Here is a 14,249-nt window from a genome sequence, read left to right on the forward strand (position 1 = left end):
TAATCAATAAAATAATCATTTCCGTATGTTTTAAATTTAGGATATCAAAATCCTCATTATCAATCTTTTAATAATCATATTTGTATAATTCCGAGTTTCAACTCATTAGTATATTCATCTCATATTCTTTCTTTATATACTTTGGGTCCCACACACTGCCATTAGATTTTTTTCCGAATCATAATGGTGTTATGCCAATATGGATAGTGCCAGCAGGCTAAACGTTCTCACGGATACAATGTGAACGTTATTCCACCTTCCTGGTCTTAAAGTATAGTCAAGAGGACGGTCGAGAATAGAGTGTGAGGCCTGTGAATTTTCGAATACCCGGCTAATTGTATACGTCAATCCAGAGTATCTATATCACCACCCTTGATTCTCCTAGGTCTATCAGACCTTTCTCTGGACTCTATACCCAGTGTATCTCTGTACTATCCATACAGTCCTTTTTATTCTTTATTTCTGTACTTTAATTTACAATCATCCTTTCGCATTATCTTTATAATTCTTGAGACTTTCACAAAATTTTGGCAGCATAACAACTGCATTTTTAATTTGTCACAATTTTCAAAATAGTAAAAACAACCAAGCATAAATCATTCTTTCACAATAACTTTACAGAAAATTAATCAAAACAATAATCATAATTAAAACATAATTTCCGTATAAAATTTTATAAGTAAAATAGTAAACTTGTTTTATTTGTAACTTTTTGTGTAAAACTCCAAATAAGATGATTCTTGAACTTAACCCTAGGTTTTCATACCCAAGGAATCCATTTTTCAACTCAAAATTTCAAGATAATGTATAAAAATTTCAGAATCAAGAACATAGATTGTATACTTAAAGAAAACTTGCTAAGATAAAGACTTAGAGATTTGAGATAGACCCCCCATACCTTGAAGATGCTAAATATATTCTAAGATGAAAATGAAGACCTCAAGATTCTGGATTTTTCTCTCCTACTTCAATTTTCTCCCAAGAGTTTATACCTTTCCTTCTTTATTGTTTTGGATTTTGTGAAGAAGATGTGTAAAGTGAAGTCCTATTTATAGGAAAAATCTTGGACAAAGGGATAAGGATGTATTGATGGTAAATTTATGAGATTCCTTAGTGAGGATAAGTTTATCTTGACCATATAGAGAAGCTTGGTCGAAATTCTCATTGTAGGAGACTTCATGGTAGTTGCAAGAAGACTTGTTGACTTTCTAGAAGACTTGTTTTCACTCCAAAGTGTAAAATTCATATCTCTTAACACACAACTCTATTTGTAAATCCCAACGGTGAAACTAAATACCTATGTCTCTAGAACCGGTCGAACAAATTGGAACTCCATCCAACGGTTAATAAAACTAAAATCAAATTTTACTAAAATAACCCAAAACAGGACGTAACTGACGCTAGTTCAAACTGCAAGAATTATTTCTATCACCACAGACCTCTAAATACAAATCCAAACGGTCAAAATTTAGTGCTATGTCTTAATAACTCTGTATAAAAATTTCATCTTGATCCAACGGCTAAAGAAGCGGGAATAAAATATTTACTAAGGTAACTCAGAACTGGACAGCAGCTGGAGACCTTACTTTTACACTAAAGTGTGGAAGTAACTGCTCCTTGCATACACCTCCAATTCAAAATCTCACCGTCCATATTGAAGAACTATATTTTAAGAATGCTCTATAAAAATTTCAGCCTAATCCAATGGTTAATGAAACCTTAATCACACTTTTACTTACACAACTCAAAATAAGAAGTTAGCACAAAAAAATAAATCATCTTTTACATTGTATAAAACCCTTTGTCAATTTACTTATGAAATCATAAAATTACTTCATTCTATATATTTAAACAAGAAAGTTAAATATAATTAATATAAAATAGAGGGTGTTACAACGTCTCAATTAGGTGTTAAAATAATTGGGTATCAAATAGTTGTAAAAAGGGAGTAAAAAAAATTAGGTGTCAAATGGGTGTAAAAATATTTTAGATTTCAAATGGGTGTAAAAAGATTTTAGATTTCAAATGGGTGTGAAAAGATTTAAGTTGTGAAATGGGTGTGGAAATATTTTTGATCCCAAATGGATGCAAAAATAAGATAGGTGTCAAATGGGTGTAAATATATTTTAGTCGTCAAATGGGCGTAAAAATGTTTTGGTGTCAATTGGGTGTAAATATATTTTAGGTGTCAAATGGGTGTAAAAATATTTGAGGTGTCTAATAGGTGTAAATATATTGTAGGTTACAAATGGGTGTAAAAATATTTCAAGTGTGAAATTTGCGTAGAAATAATTTACGTCTCAATTAGGTGTAAAAACTTTTAGGTATCAAGTAGGTGTAAAATGGGAGTAAAAAAAATTAGGTGTCAAATGGGTGTAAAAATATTTCAGGTATCAAATGGGTATAAAATTATTTTAGGTGTGGAATGGGTGTAAAAATATTTTTGGTGTCAAATGGGTGTAAATATATTTTAGGTGTCAAATTGGTGTAAAAATATTTTAGGTGTCTAATAGGTGTAAATATATTTTAGGTTACAAATGGGTGTAAAAATATTTCATGTGTGAAATTTGCGTAGAAATATTTTACGTCTTAATTAGGTGTAAAAACTTTTAGGTATAAAATTGGTGCAAAGTGGGTGTAAAAAAAATTAGCAGTGAAATGGGTGTAAAAATATTTCAGGTGTCAAATGCGTATAAAATTATTTTAGGTGCGGAATGGGTGGAAAAATATTTTAGGTGTCTCAATTAGGTTTAAAAACTTAGGTATCAAATAGGTGTAAAGTAGGAGTAAAAAAAATTACGTGTCAAATGTTTGTAAAAATATTTCAGGGATCAAATGGGTGTAAATATATTTTAGTCGTCAAATTGGCGTAAAAATGTTTTAGGTGTTAAATGGGTGTAAAGATATTTTAGGTGTCAAATGGGTGTAAAAATATTTTACGTTTCCAATAGGTGTAAAAATATTTTAGGACTCAAATGGATATAAAATAATTTTAGGTTTCAAATGCGAGTAAATATATTTTAGGGGTCAAATAGGTGTAAAATATTTTAGGTGTCAAATGGGTGTAAAAATATTTTAGGTGTCCAATGGGTGTAAAAATATTTTAGGTGTCCAATGGCTGTAAAAATATTTTAGGTGTCCAATGGGTGTAAAAATAAATGACGTCTTAATTAGGTGTAAAAATTATTAGGTATCAAATAGGTGTAAAATGGGAGTAAAAAAAATTAGGTGTCAAATGGGTGTAAAAATATTTTAGATTTCAAATCGGTGTGAAATGGGTGTCAAAATATTTTTGATGCCAAATGGGAGCAAAATTAAGATAGTTGTCAAATAGGTGTAAATATATTTTAGTCGTGAAATGGGCGTAAAAATGTTTTAGGTGTTAAATGGGTGTAAATATATTTTAGGTGTCAAATGGGTGTAAATATATTTTAGGTGTCAAATGGGTGTAAAATTATTTTAGGTGTCTAATAGGTGTAAATATATTTTCGGTTACAAATGGGTGTAAAAATATTTCAGTTGTGAAATTTGCGTAGAAATATTTTACTTCTCAATTAGGTGTAAAAACTTTTAGGTATAAAATAGGTCTAATGTGGGTGTAAAAGAAATTAGGTCTGAAATGGGTGTAAAAATATTTCAGTTGTCAAATGCGTATAAATTATTTTAGGTGTCGAATGGGTGGAAAAATATTTTAGGTGTCTAATAGGTGTCAATATATCTTAGGTTACAATCGGTGTAAAAATATTTATGGTGTGAAATTTGCGTAGAAATATTTTACGTCTCATTTAGGTTTAAAACTTAGGTATGAAATAGGTGTAAAGTAGTAGTAAAAAAAATTAGGTGTTAAATGGATGTAAAAATATTTCAGGTATCAAATGGGTATAAAATTATTTTAGGTGTGAAATGGGTGTAAAAATATTTTTGGTGTCAAATGGGTGTAAATATATTTTACGTGTCAAATGGGTGTAAAAATATATTAGGTTTCCAATAGGTGTAAAAATATTTTAGGACTGAAATAGATATAAAATAATTTCAGGTTTCAAATGGGAGTAAATATATTTTAGGTGTCAAATGGGTGTAAAATATTTTAGGTGTCAAATGGGTGTAAAAATATTTTAGGTGTCCAATGGGTGTAAAAATATTTTAGGTTTTCAATGGATGTAAAAATGTTTTAGGTATCCAATGGCTGTAAAAATATTTTAGGTGTCCAATGGGTGTTAAAATAAATGACGTCTCAATTAGGTGTAAAAATTATTAGGTATCAAATAGGTGTAAAATGGGAGTAAAAAAAATTAGGTGTCAAATAGGTGTAAAAATATTTTAGATTTCAAATCGGTGTGCAAAAATTTAAGTTGTGAAATGGTTGGGAAAATATTTTTGATGCCAAACGGGAGCAAAATTAAGATAGTTGTCAAATGGGTGTAAATATATTTTAGTCGTGAAATAGGCGTAAAAATGTTTTAGGTGTTAAATGGGTGTAAATATATTTTAGGTGTCAAATGGGTGTAAAATTATTCTAGGTGTCTAATAGGTGTAAATATATTTTAGGTTACAAAGAGGTGTATAAATATTTCAGTTGTGAAATTTGCGTAGAAATATTTTACATCTCAATTAGGTGTAAAAACTTTTAGGTATAAAATAGGTGTAAAATGGGTGTAAAAAAAATTAGGTGTGAAATGGGTGTAAAAATATTTCAGTTGTGAAATTTGCGTAGAAATATTTTACGTCTCAATTAGGTGTAAAAACTTTTAGGTATAAAATAGGTGTAAAATGGGTGTAAAAAAAATTAGCTGTGAAATGGGTGTAAAAATATTTCAGGTGTCAAATGCATATAAAATTATTTTAGGTGTCGAATGGGTGGAAAAATATTTTAGGTGTCTAATAGGTGTAAATATATTTTAGGTTACAAATGGGTGTAAAAATATTTCAGGTGTGAAATTTGCGTAGAAATATTTTACGTCTCAATTAGTTGTAAAAACTTTTAGGTATCAACTAGGTGTAAAGTGGGAGTAAAAAAAATTAGGTGTCAAATGGGTGTAAAAATATTTCAGGTATCAAATGGGTATAAAATTATTTTAGGTGTCGAATGGGTGTAAAAATATTTTTGGTGTCAAATGGGTGTAAATATATTTTAGGTGTCAAATGGGAGTTAAAATATTTTAGGTTTCCAATAGGTGTAAAAATATTTTAGGACTCAAATGGATGTAAAATAATTTTAGGTTTCAAATGGGAGTAAATATATTTTATGTGTCAAATGGGTGTAAAATATTTTAGGTGTCAAATGGGTGTAAAAATATTTTAGATTTGAAATGGGTATGAAAAGATTTAAGTTGTGGAATGGGTGTGAAAATATTTTTGATCCCAAATGGGTGCAAAAATAAGATAGGTGTCAAATGGGTGTAAATATAATTTAGTCGTCAAATGTGTGTAAAAATGTTTTAGCTGTTAAATGGGTGTAAATATATTTTAGGTGTCAAATGGGTGTAAAAATATTTTAGGTGTCTAATAGGTGTAAATATATTGTAGGTTACAAATGGGTGTAAAAATATTTCAAGTGTGAAATTTGCGTAGAAATAATTTACGTCTCAATTAGGTGTAAAAACTTTTAGGTATCAAGTAGGTGTAAAATGGGAGTAAAAAAAATTAGGTGTTAAATGGGTGTAAAAATATTTCAGGTATCAAATGGGTATAAAATTATTTTAGGTGTCGAATGGGTGTAAAAATATTTTAGGACTCAAATGGATGTAAAATAATTTTAGGTTTCAAATGGGAGTAAATATATTTTAGGTGTCAAATGGGTGTAAAATATTTTAGGTGTCAAATGGGTGTAAAAATATTTTAGATTTCAAATACGTGTGATAAGATTTAAGTTGTGAAATGGGTGTGAAAATATTTTTGATCCCAAATGGGTGCAAAAATAAGATAGGTCTCGAATGGGTGTAAATATAATTTAGTCGTCAAATGTGCGTAAAAATGTTTTAGCTGTTAAATGGTTGTAAATATATTTTAGGTGTCAAATGGGTGTAAAAATATTTTAGGTGTCTAATAGGTGTAAAATATTTTTGGTTGCATATGGGTGCAAAAATATTTCAGGTGTGAAATGTGTGTAGAAATATTTTACGTCTCAATTAGGTGTAAAAACTCTTAGGTATAAAATATGTGTAAAGCGGGGGTAAAAAAAATTAGGTGTTAAATGGGTGTAAAAATATTTCAGGTATCAAATGGGTATAAAATTATTTTAGGTGTCGAATGGGTGTAAAAATATTTTAGGACTCAAATGGATGTAAAATAATTTTAGGTTTCAAATGGGAGTAAATATATTTGAGGTGTCAAATGGGTGTAAAATATTTTAGGTGTCAAATGGGTGTAAAAATATTTTAGATTTCAAATGGGTGTGAAAAGATTTAAGTTGTGAAATGGGTGTGAAAATATTTTTGATCCCATATGGGTGCAAAAATAAGATAGGTCTCGAATGGGTGTAAATAAAATTTAGTCGTCAAATGTGCGTAAAAATGTTTTAGCTGTTAAATGGGTGTAAAAATATTTTAGGTGTCTAATAGGTGTAAAAATATTTTATGTTGCAAATGGGTGCAAAAATATTTCAGGTGTGAAATGTGTGTAGAAATATTTTACGTCTCAATTAGGTGTAAAAACTTTTAGGTATAAAATATGTGTAAAGCGGGGGTAAAAAAAATTAGGTGTCAAATGGGTGTAAAAATATTTCAGGTATCAAATGGGTATAAAATTATTTTAGGTGTCGAATGGGTGTAAAAATATTTTAGGACTCAAATGGGTGTAAATATATTTTAGGTGTGAAATGGGTGTAAAAATATTTTAGGTTTTCAATAGGTGTAAAAATATTTTAGGCATCAAATGGATATACAATAATTTAGGTTTCAAATGGGAGTAAATATATTTTAGGTGTCAAATGGGTTTAAAATATTTTAGGTGTCAAATGGGTGTAAAAATATTTTAGGTGTCCAATGGGTGTAAAAATATTTTAGGTGTCCAATGGTTGTAAAAATATTTTGGGTGTCCAATGGGTGTAAAAATATATGACGTCTCAATTAGGTGTAAAAATTATTAGGTATCAAATAGCTGAAAAATGGGAGTAAAAAATAAGATAGGTGTCAAATGGGTGTAAATATATTTTAGTCGTGAAATGTGCGTAAAAATGTTTTAGCTGTTAAATGGGTGTAAATATATTTTAGATGTCAAATGGCTGTAAAAATATTTTAGGTGTCTAATAGGTGTAAATATATTTTAGGTTTCAAATGGGTGCAAAAATATTTCAGGTGTCAAATGTGTGTAGAAATATTTTACGTCTCAATTAGGTGTAAAAACGTTTAGGTATAAAATATGTGTAAAGCGGGGGTAAAAAATATTATATGTCAAATGGGTGTAAAAATATTTTAGGTATCAAATGGGTATAAAATTATTTTAGGTGTCGAATGGGTGTAAAAATATTTTTGGTGTCAAATGGGTGTAAATATATTTTAGGTGTCAAATGGGTGTAAAAATATTTTCGGTTTCCAATAGGTGTAAAAATATTTTAGGCATCAAATGGATATACAATAATTTTAGGTTTCAAATGGGAGTAAATATATTTTAGATGTCAAATGGGTGTAAAATATTTTAGGTGTCAAATGGGTGTAAAAATATTTTAGGTGTCCAATGGGTGTAAAAATATTTTAGGTGTCGAATGGCTGTAAAAATATTTTAGGTGTCCAATGGGTGTAAAAATATATGACGTCTCAATTATGTGTAAAAATTATTAGGTATGAAATAGGTGTAAAATGGCAGTAAAAAATAAGATAGGTGTCAAATGGGTGTAAATATATTTTAGTCGTCAAATGTGCGTAAAAATGTTATAGCTGTCAAATGGGTGTAAATATATTTTAGGTGTCAAATGGGTGTAAAAATATTTTTGGTGTCTAATGGGTGTAAATATATTTTAGGTTTCAAATGGGTGTAAAAATATTTCAGGTGTGAAATGTGCGTAGAAATATTTTACGTCTCAAATAGGTGTAAAAACTTTTAGGTACAAAATATGTGTAAAGCGGGGGTAAAAAAAATTAGGTGTCAAATGGGTGTAAAAATATTTTTGAGGTATCAAAGGGGTATAAAATATTTTTAGGTGTCGAATGGGTATAAAAATATTTGTGGTGTCAAATGAATGTAAATATATTTTAGGTGTCAAATGGGTGTAAAAATATTTTAGGTTTCCAATTGGTGTAAAAATATTTTAGGACTCAAATGGATATAAAATAATTTTAGGTTTCAAATGGGAGTAAATATATTTTAGGTGTCAAATGGGTGTAAAATATTTCAGGTGTCAAATGGGTGTAAAAATATTTTCAGTTGTCTAATGGGTGTAAAAATATTTTTGGTGTCCAATGACTGTAAAAATATTTTAGGTGTCGAATGGGTGTAAAAATATATGACGTCTCAATTAGGTGTAAAAATTATTAGGTATCAAATAAGTGTAAAATGGGAGTAAAAAAAATTAGGTGTCAAATGGGTGTAAAAATATTTTAGATTTCAAATGGGTGGAAAGATTTAAGTTGTGAAATGCGTGTGAAAATATTTAAGATGACAAAAGTATTTTTCAACTTAATTATGAAAATGATGTACACATATGGCTTTTGAAATTATTTTTAGAAGAATAATCATTACTTAAAATTTGAAAATTGTTCTATATTAAGGTTTAAAAACTAATTATTAATTATAAATTTTTTTATTACGTTATTTTATAAATATTTTTTTATTAAATTATGTTACTTTCATTTATAAATTATGTCCTTTATTTTAAAAATGATTAAAAATTGTAATATGTATAAGTGAAAATAAAATATTTTAATAAAAATTTTATAAAACAATGTAATAAAAAATTTTATATCATTTCATAATTAAGCTGAAAAATAAATTGCGGACATAATTGTAATCTTGATATCACCCTCAAACCAAGACATAACACATATGATTTAAAATTAGAAGAATTTCCATCTTCCTTTCTCTCTCTCCGTTAAGGTTGATTGGAAGGAGAGGAAGATGATGAATTCAAATGCATTAGAGTGTGAAGTTTGTGTTGTTCACTTTAAGTGGATTAAAGGTGAAAGAGGGTGGATTTAGAGTAATGTTTGTTAAAGTTTGTGAGTGATTTGATGGATGTGATAGATTAAAAATTATATTTAAATCAAGGAAAAACAAGATTTCCAAATGGTCCTTTATTTTAAATATGATTAGAAATTATCATTATATAAGTTTGATTTGTTGGAGAAAAAATATTAATAAGCATAAATGAAAATAACATATTTCATTAAAACAATATTTATAAAATAATGTAATAAAAAATTTTAAAATTAATAGTTAATTTATAAATCTTATTTTATAACAATTTTAAAATTTTCGTTATTAATTATTATTTTAAAAATAATTTCAACAGTCATATTTTTACATCATTTTCATAATTAAGCTGGAAAATAAATTACGGATATAATTGTAATCTTCATATCACCCTCAAATCATTGCATAACATATATGACTCAAAAATCGAGGAATTTCCATCTTTCTTCCCATCTCTCTCTGCCAAAGTTGATTGGAGAGAGATGGGGATGTTGAATTCAAGTGGATTAGAAATTGAAGTTTGTGTTTTTCACTTTAAGTGGATTAAAGGTGTAAGAGCGTGAATTTAGAGTAAAGTTTGTTAAAGTTTGTGAGTGATTTGATGGATGTGATAGATTAAAAATTATATTTAAACTAAGGAAAAACAAGATTACCAAATTGTCCTTTATTTTAAAAATGATTAAAAATTATCATTGTATAAGTTTGATTTTTGTAGAAAAAATATTAATATGTATGAATGAAAATAAAATAGTTTATTAAAAAAATATTTATAAAAAAATGTAATAAAACATTTTATAATTAATAGTTACTTTTTAAACCTTATTTTGGAACAATTTTCAAATTTTCTAATTAAGTATTTTTGTAAAAGTAATTTCAAAACCCATATTTGTACATCATTTTCATAATTAAGCTGAAAAATAAATTGCGTACATAATTGTAATCTGGATATCACCCTCAAACCATTGCATAAAAGATGATTGCAAAATAGGAGAATTTTCATCTTCCTTCACCTCTCTCTTTGTCAAAGTTGATAGGAGGGAGAGGAGATGATGAATTCAAGTGGATTATAGTATGAAGCTTGTCTTTTTCACTTTAAGGGGATTAAAGGTGAAAGAGGCTGCATTTAGAGTAAAGTTTGATAAAGTTTGTGAGTGATTTGATGGATGTGATAGATTAGAAATTATCATTATATAATTTGATTTGTTGAAAAAAAAATATTAATATGCACAAATGAAAATAACATATTTCATTAAAACAATATTTATAAAATAATGTAATAAAAAATTTTAAAATTAATAATTGTAACGTCCCATTTAATTTAATACGTAAAATTAAAGGAAACGTCACGTGATGAAAGCATAACAACGTAGTCCTGGGGTCCTTAACATTACCCCTACAAAACTAGGCACACCACGATGCCGATAACGGAAAGCTGAATACGAATACATCGTAGGAAGAAGCGTAGAAATACGGAAAGAAATACATGGGCCGTGGCCCTAAATAAACACGAGGAAGACTCCAGCCCAGATGGCTAAGCTATTGGATCACCGCTCCCTTGCTGACCACGAGGACCTCGCCCATTTGCTCCCATCAACCAAGTCGATGATCATCGCAAGAAAGAACAGCCACATACAATCACAACCATGCAACAAAACGGGTAAGCTAGAGCTAACAACATAAATCATGCAGTCAAACATATTTTCATCATCTCATATCCACATAGCAACCAAACTTGTTATGACTCTTCATCCATTACACTACGACTCGACTCGACTCATCCGGATACGTATAACTTGGTCGGATTCAGCGGATGCTTGCACTTGTGTGGGTACCTCTGCTCGAACCTGAGCTGCTCGATCCTGAGCCATGTATTACCAGTGTTACAATGAAACAAATCTCTCCCACCACAAGGTTAGCCCTTAGTGAGTTTCAGGCCTCCTGCTACTCCCACCACAAGAGTCAGTCCGCTCTAAGTGAGACTAACTGACTCCTCGGAGCGTCAGGATGCAACCTTACCTTGAATCCTTACCTAGTTATACAGATGGGGCACCACCATGAACACCCACTAACAGGGGCCATGGAATTACGTCCCGACCACTGAAGCGCAACCCCGGAGGTCTCACCTAGAGACCCCAAGGAATTATACGCTGACACGGACCAACATTCATAATTCAACAATAAGCGAATATTAAATTATATTTTCCAATTTCATCCCAACCCTCGAAGTTCAATTCTCATATCAATCCTCTCACAATCCCTACCTCTGATCACCACCACCTCGATGAGTCTGGGGCCTGGTTTCATATCAATATCATGTTCCTTTAATTTCAAATCACACATTCATTTCTCATGATAAGCCTCATACCAACCCGTTCGTCCACAATTCATGAATCATGCCAAAAATATATTTGTATTCCATTATATACGTGTCCATCATCACACAATCATACCCAATCAAAACAGATCCCTCGGGAATCATTAAACGTCTAAATCATAACACAACCTCGCCCAGCATCTCGCTCAGGCTGAGGGGTCTCGCTCAGGCGAGACGTGCTCGCTCAGGCGAGCCTCCCCTCGCCTAGGCGAGAGTACAAAGAAAACAAGGGCATGGCAACACGGGATCTCGCTTAAGCGAGATCCCTCTCGCTTGGGCGAGTTGCCTGCTCGCTCAAAAATTGAGCGAGCCGCCCGGGCGACGTTTCGCGCAAAAAACTTAGGCGAGCTCCCTGTTTCATCTCGCCTAGGCGAGATTGACTCGCTTGGGCGAGATTTACAGGTCTCGTCACTGTTCTTCACTGTAACAGCCATGTTTTCTGATCAAACAACACATGCAAAGCATTCTTATACATCCAAACGACAGATCCCACCATACATTCAACACATAACGCACAAACCATTCAAAAAGAGACTCAAAACCATAACCCTAACTTCCCGTACCTGGGATTCAAGCTAGTAAAACGCTCCGACAAGCCCTCGCTACCGAACGTACGAGCACCACAGCTTCAAGGAACGAATGTAAAACTGAAAGGATAGGGGAAAGAGGAGCACAATATGGGTTATTTGGAAGCCCTAACGGAAAGAAACGAGAAAGAACCATGGGGACGAGAATGGCTAGCATAGTACTTACATGGAGTAGAGAAAGCTTCGAACTGGCTCGACGACAGTGGGGGCGGAACCCTAGCAGAAGGTGTGGCGGCTGCAGCTCCAAGCAAGGACAAGGTGTCTCTGAAATGTAGGGTACCCTAGGGTTTTAGGGCAGACTTAAGGCTTATATAAGCTGGGCCAACCATCAGGCCCACTTAGGGGCAGCCCACTAAACCTTAGGGCTGGGAAAAGAAAATGGGGCCTTACATTCTTCCCAACAAGAAAATTTTCGACCTCGAAAATAAAGACTTACCAAGTAAACAAGTGTGGATGTGATTTTCTCATGTCCTCCTCTAACTCCCAAGTCGAGTCACCTGTCCTCCGATCCCAGATGACTTTGACAAGACTGACGGTCTTTCCACGACGTTCCTCCACCTTGCTATCCTCAAGAGCGATGGGTGGTACTTCCACTGTGAGGTCTTCCCTGATCTGTATATCCTCAGCTTCCAACACGTGAGCCGGATCGAAAACATACTTCATCAGCTGTGACACATGAAACACTGGATGAAGGTTCGCCAACTGCGGGGGTAAAGCTATCTCATAAGCCACTGGTCCAATCCTCCTCGTGATCTGATATGGGCCAAGGAATTTAGGTGAAAGCTTCCTTGAGCGGAGAGCCCTTCCCACGCCCGTGGTTCGGGTCACCCTCAAGAACACATGATCTCCTGCTGCAAACTCCAAAGGCCTCCTCCTGCGATCCGCATAAGCCTTCTGCCTGCTCTGCGAAGCCAACATCCTATCTCTCACCATCCTCACCTTCTCGGTGGTCTGTGCTAACAACTCCGGCCCAACCAACACTGCCTCTCCATCCTGATACCAACAGAGAGGAGTCCTACACCTCCTGCCATAAAGAGCCTCGTATGGCGCCATGTCAATGCTCACGTGAAAGCTGTTGTTGTAGGTGAATTCTATCAAAGGCAATACCTCGTCCCAAGCACCCAGATGATCCAATATGCAAGTCCTCAACAAATCCTCTAGTGACTGGATCGTCCTCTCAGATTGGCCATATGTCTGAGGGTGGTAAGCTGAGCTCATAGTGAGTTTGCTACCCATAGCACTCTGTAGCGTCTGCCAAAACCGGGACGTGAACCGTGGGTCTCTGTCGGAAACTATGCTCGAGGGTACTCCATGAAGTCTTACTATCTCCTTAATGTACAGTTGGGCTAGCTTGGCCATAGACATCCTCAAGTTCATCGCCAAAAAGTGAGCGCTCTTGGTCAACCGATCCACTATCACCCAGATAGTGTCATGTCCTCTAAAAGTCCGTGGAAGATGAGTCACGAAATCCATGGAGATGCTGTCCCATTTCCACACTGGTACCTCCAACGACTGTAGAACGCCACCGGGTCTCTGATGCTCCACCTTCGCCTTCTGACACGTCAGACAAGCGGATACAAACTGAGCCACATCCTTCTTCATTCCCTGCCACCAGAAAGTTTCCTTGAGATCCTGGTACATCTTAGTCATGCCAGGATGCAAGCTAAGACGACTCTTGTGTCCTTCCTCAAGGATCAACTTTCTCAACTCAGCATCATCCGGTATACATACTCTGCCTCGAAACCTCAGTATGCCATCATCACTCACAGCAAAGTCTCTAGCCTCATCTGTCCCAAGCTGTTCTCTAACCCTGTTCAAACTAGCATCCAACAACTGTCTCTCTCTGATCGATCCCAAGAAGTCACTAGATATAGTAAGGGTACTACACCTAATTGACTCGGACTCCAACTCCACCTGTATCCTCATATCTCTGAACTCCTCTAGTAGCTCTGCCTCTTTTATCATGAGATGTGCTGTGTGTACCGTCTTCCTACTCAAAGCATCTGCCACAACATTTGCCTTCCCTGGATGATATAGAAGCCCGAAGTCGTAGTCCTTCAGGAATTCCATCCACCTCCTTTGCCTCATATTCAGCTCCTTCTGATCAAACAAGTACTTTAAACTTTTGTGGTCGCTGAACACCCGAAACTGAGCACCATACA

The sequence above is a fragment of the Vigna unguiculata genome, unplaced genomic scaffold, assembly GCF_004118075.2.
Source record: "Vigna unguiculata cultivar IT97K-499-35 unplaced genomic scaffold, ASM411807v1 contig_122, whole genome shotgun sequence".
Lineage (NCBI taxonomy): Eukaryota > Viridiplantae > Streptophyta > Magnoliopsida > Fabales > Fabaceae > Vigna > Vigna unguiculata.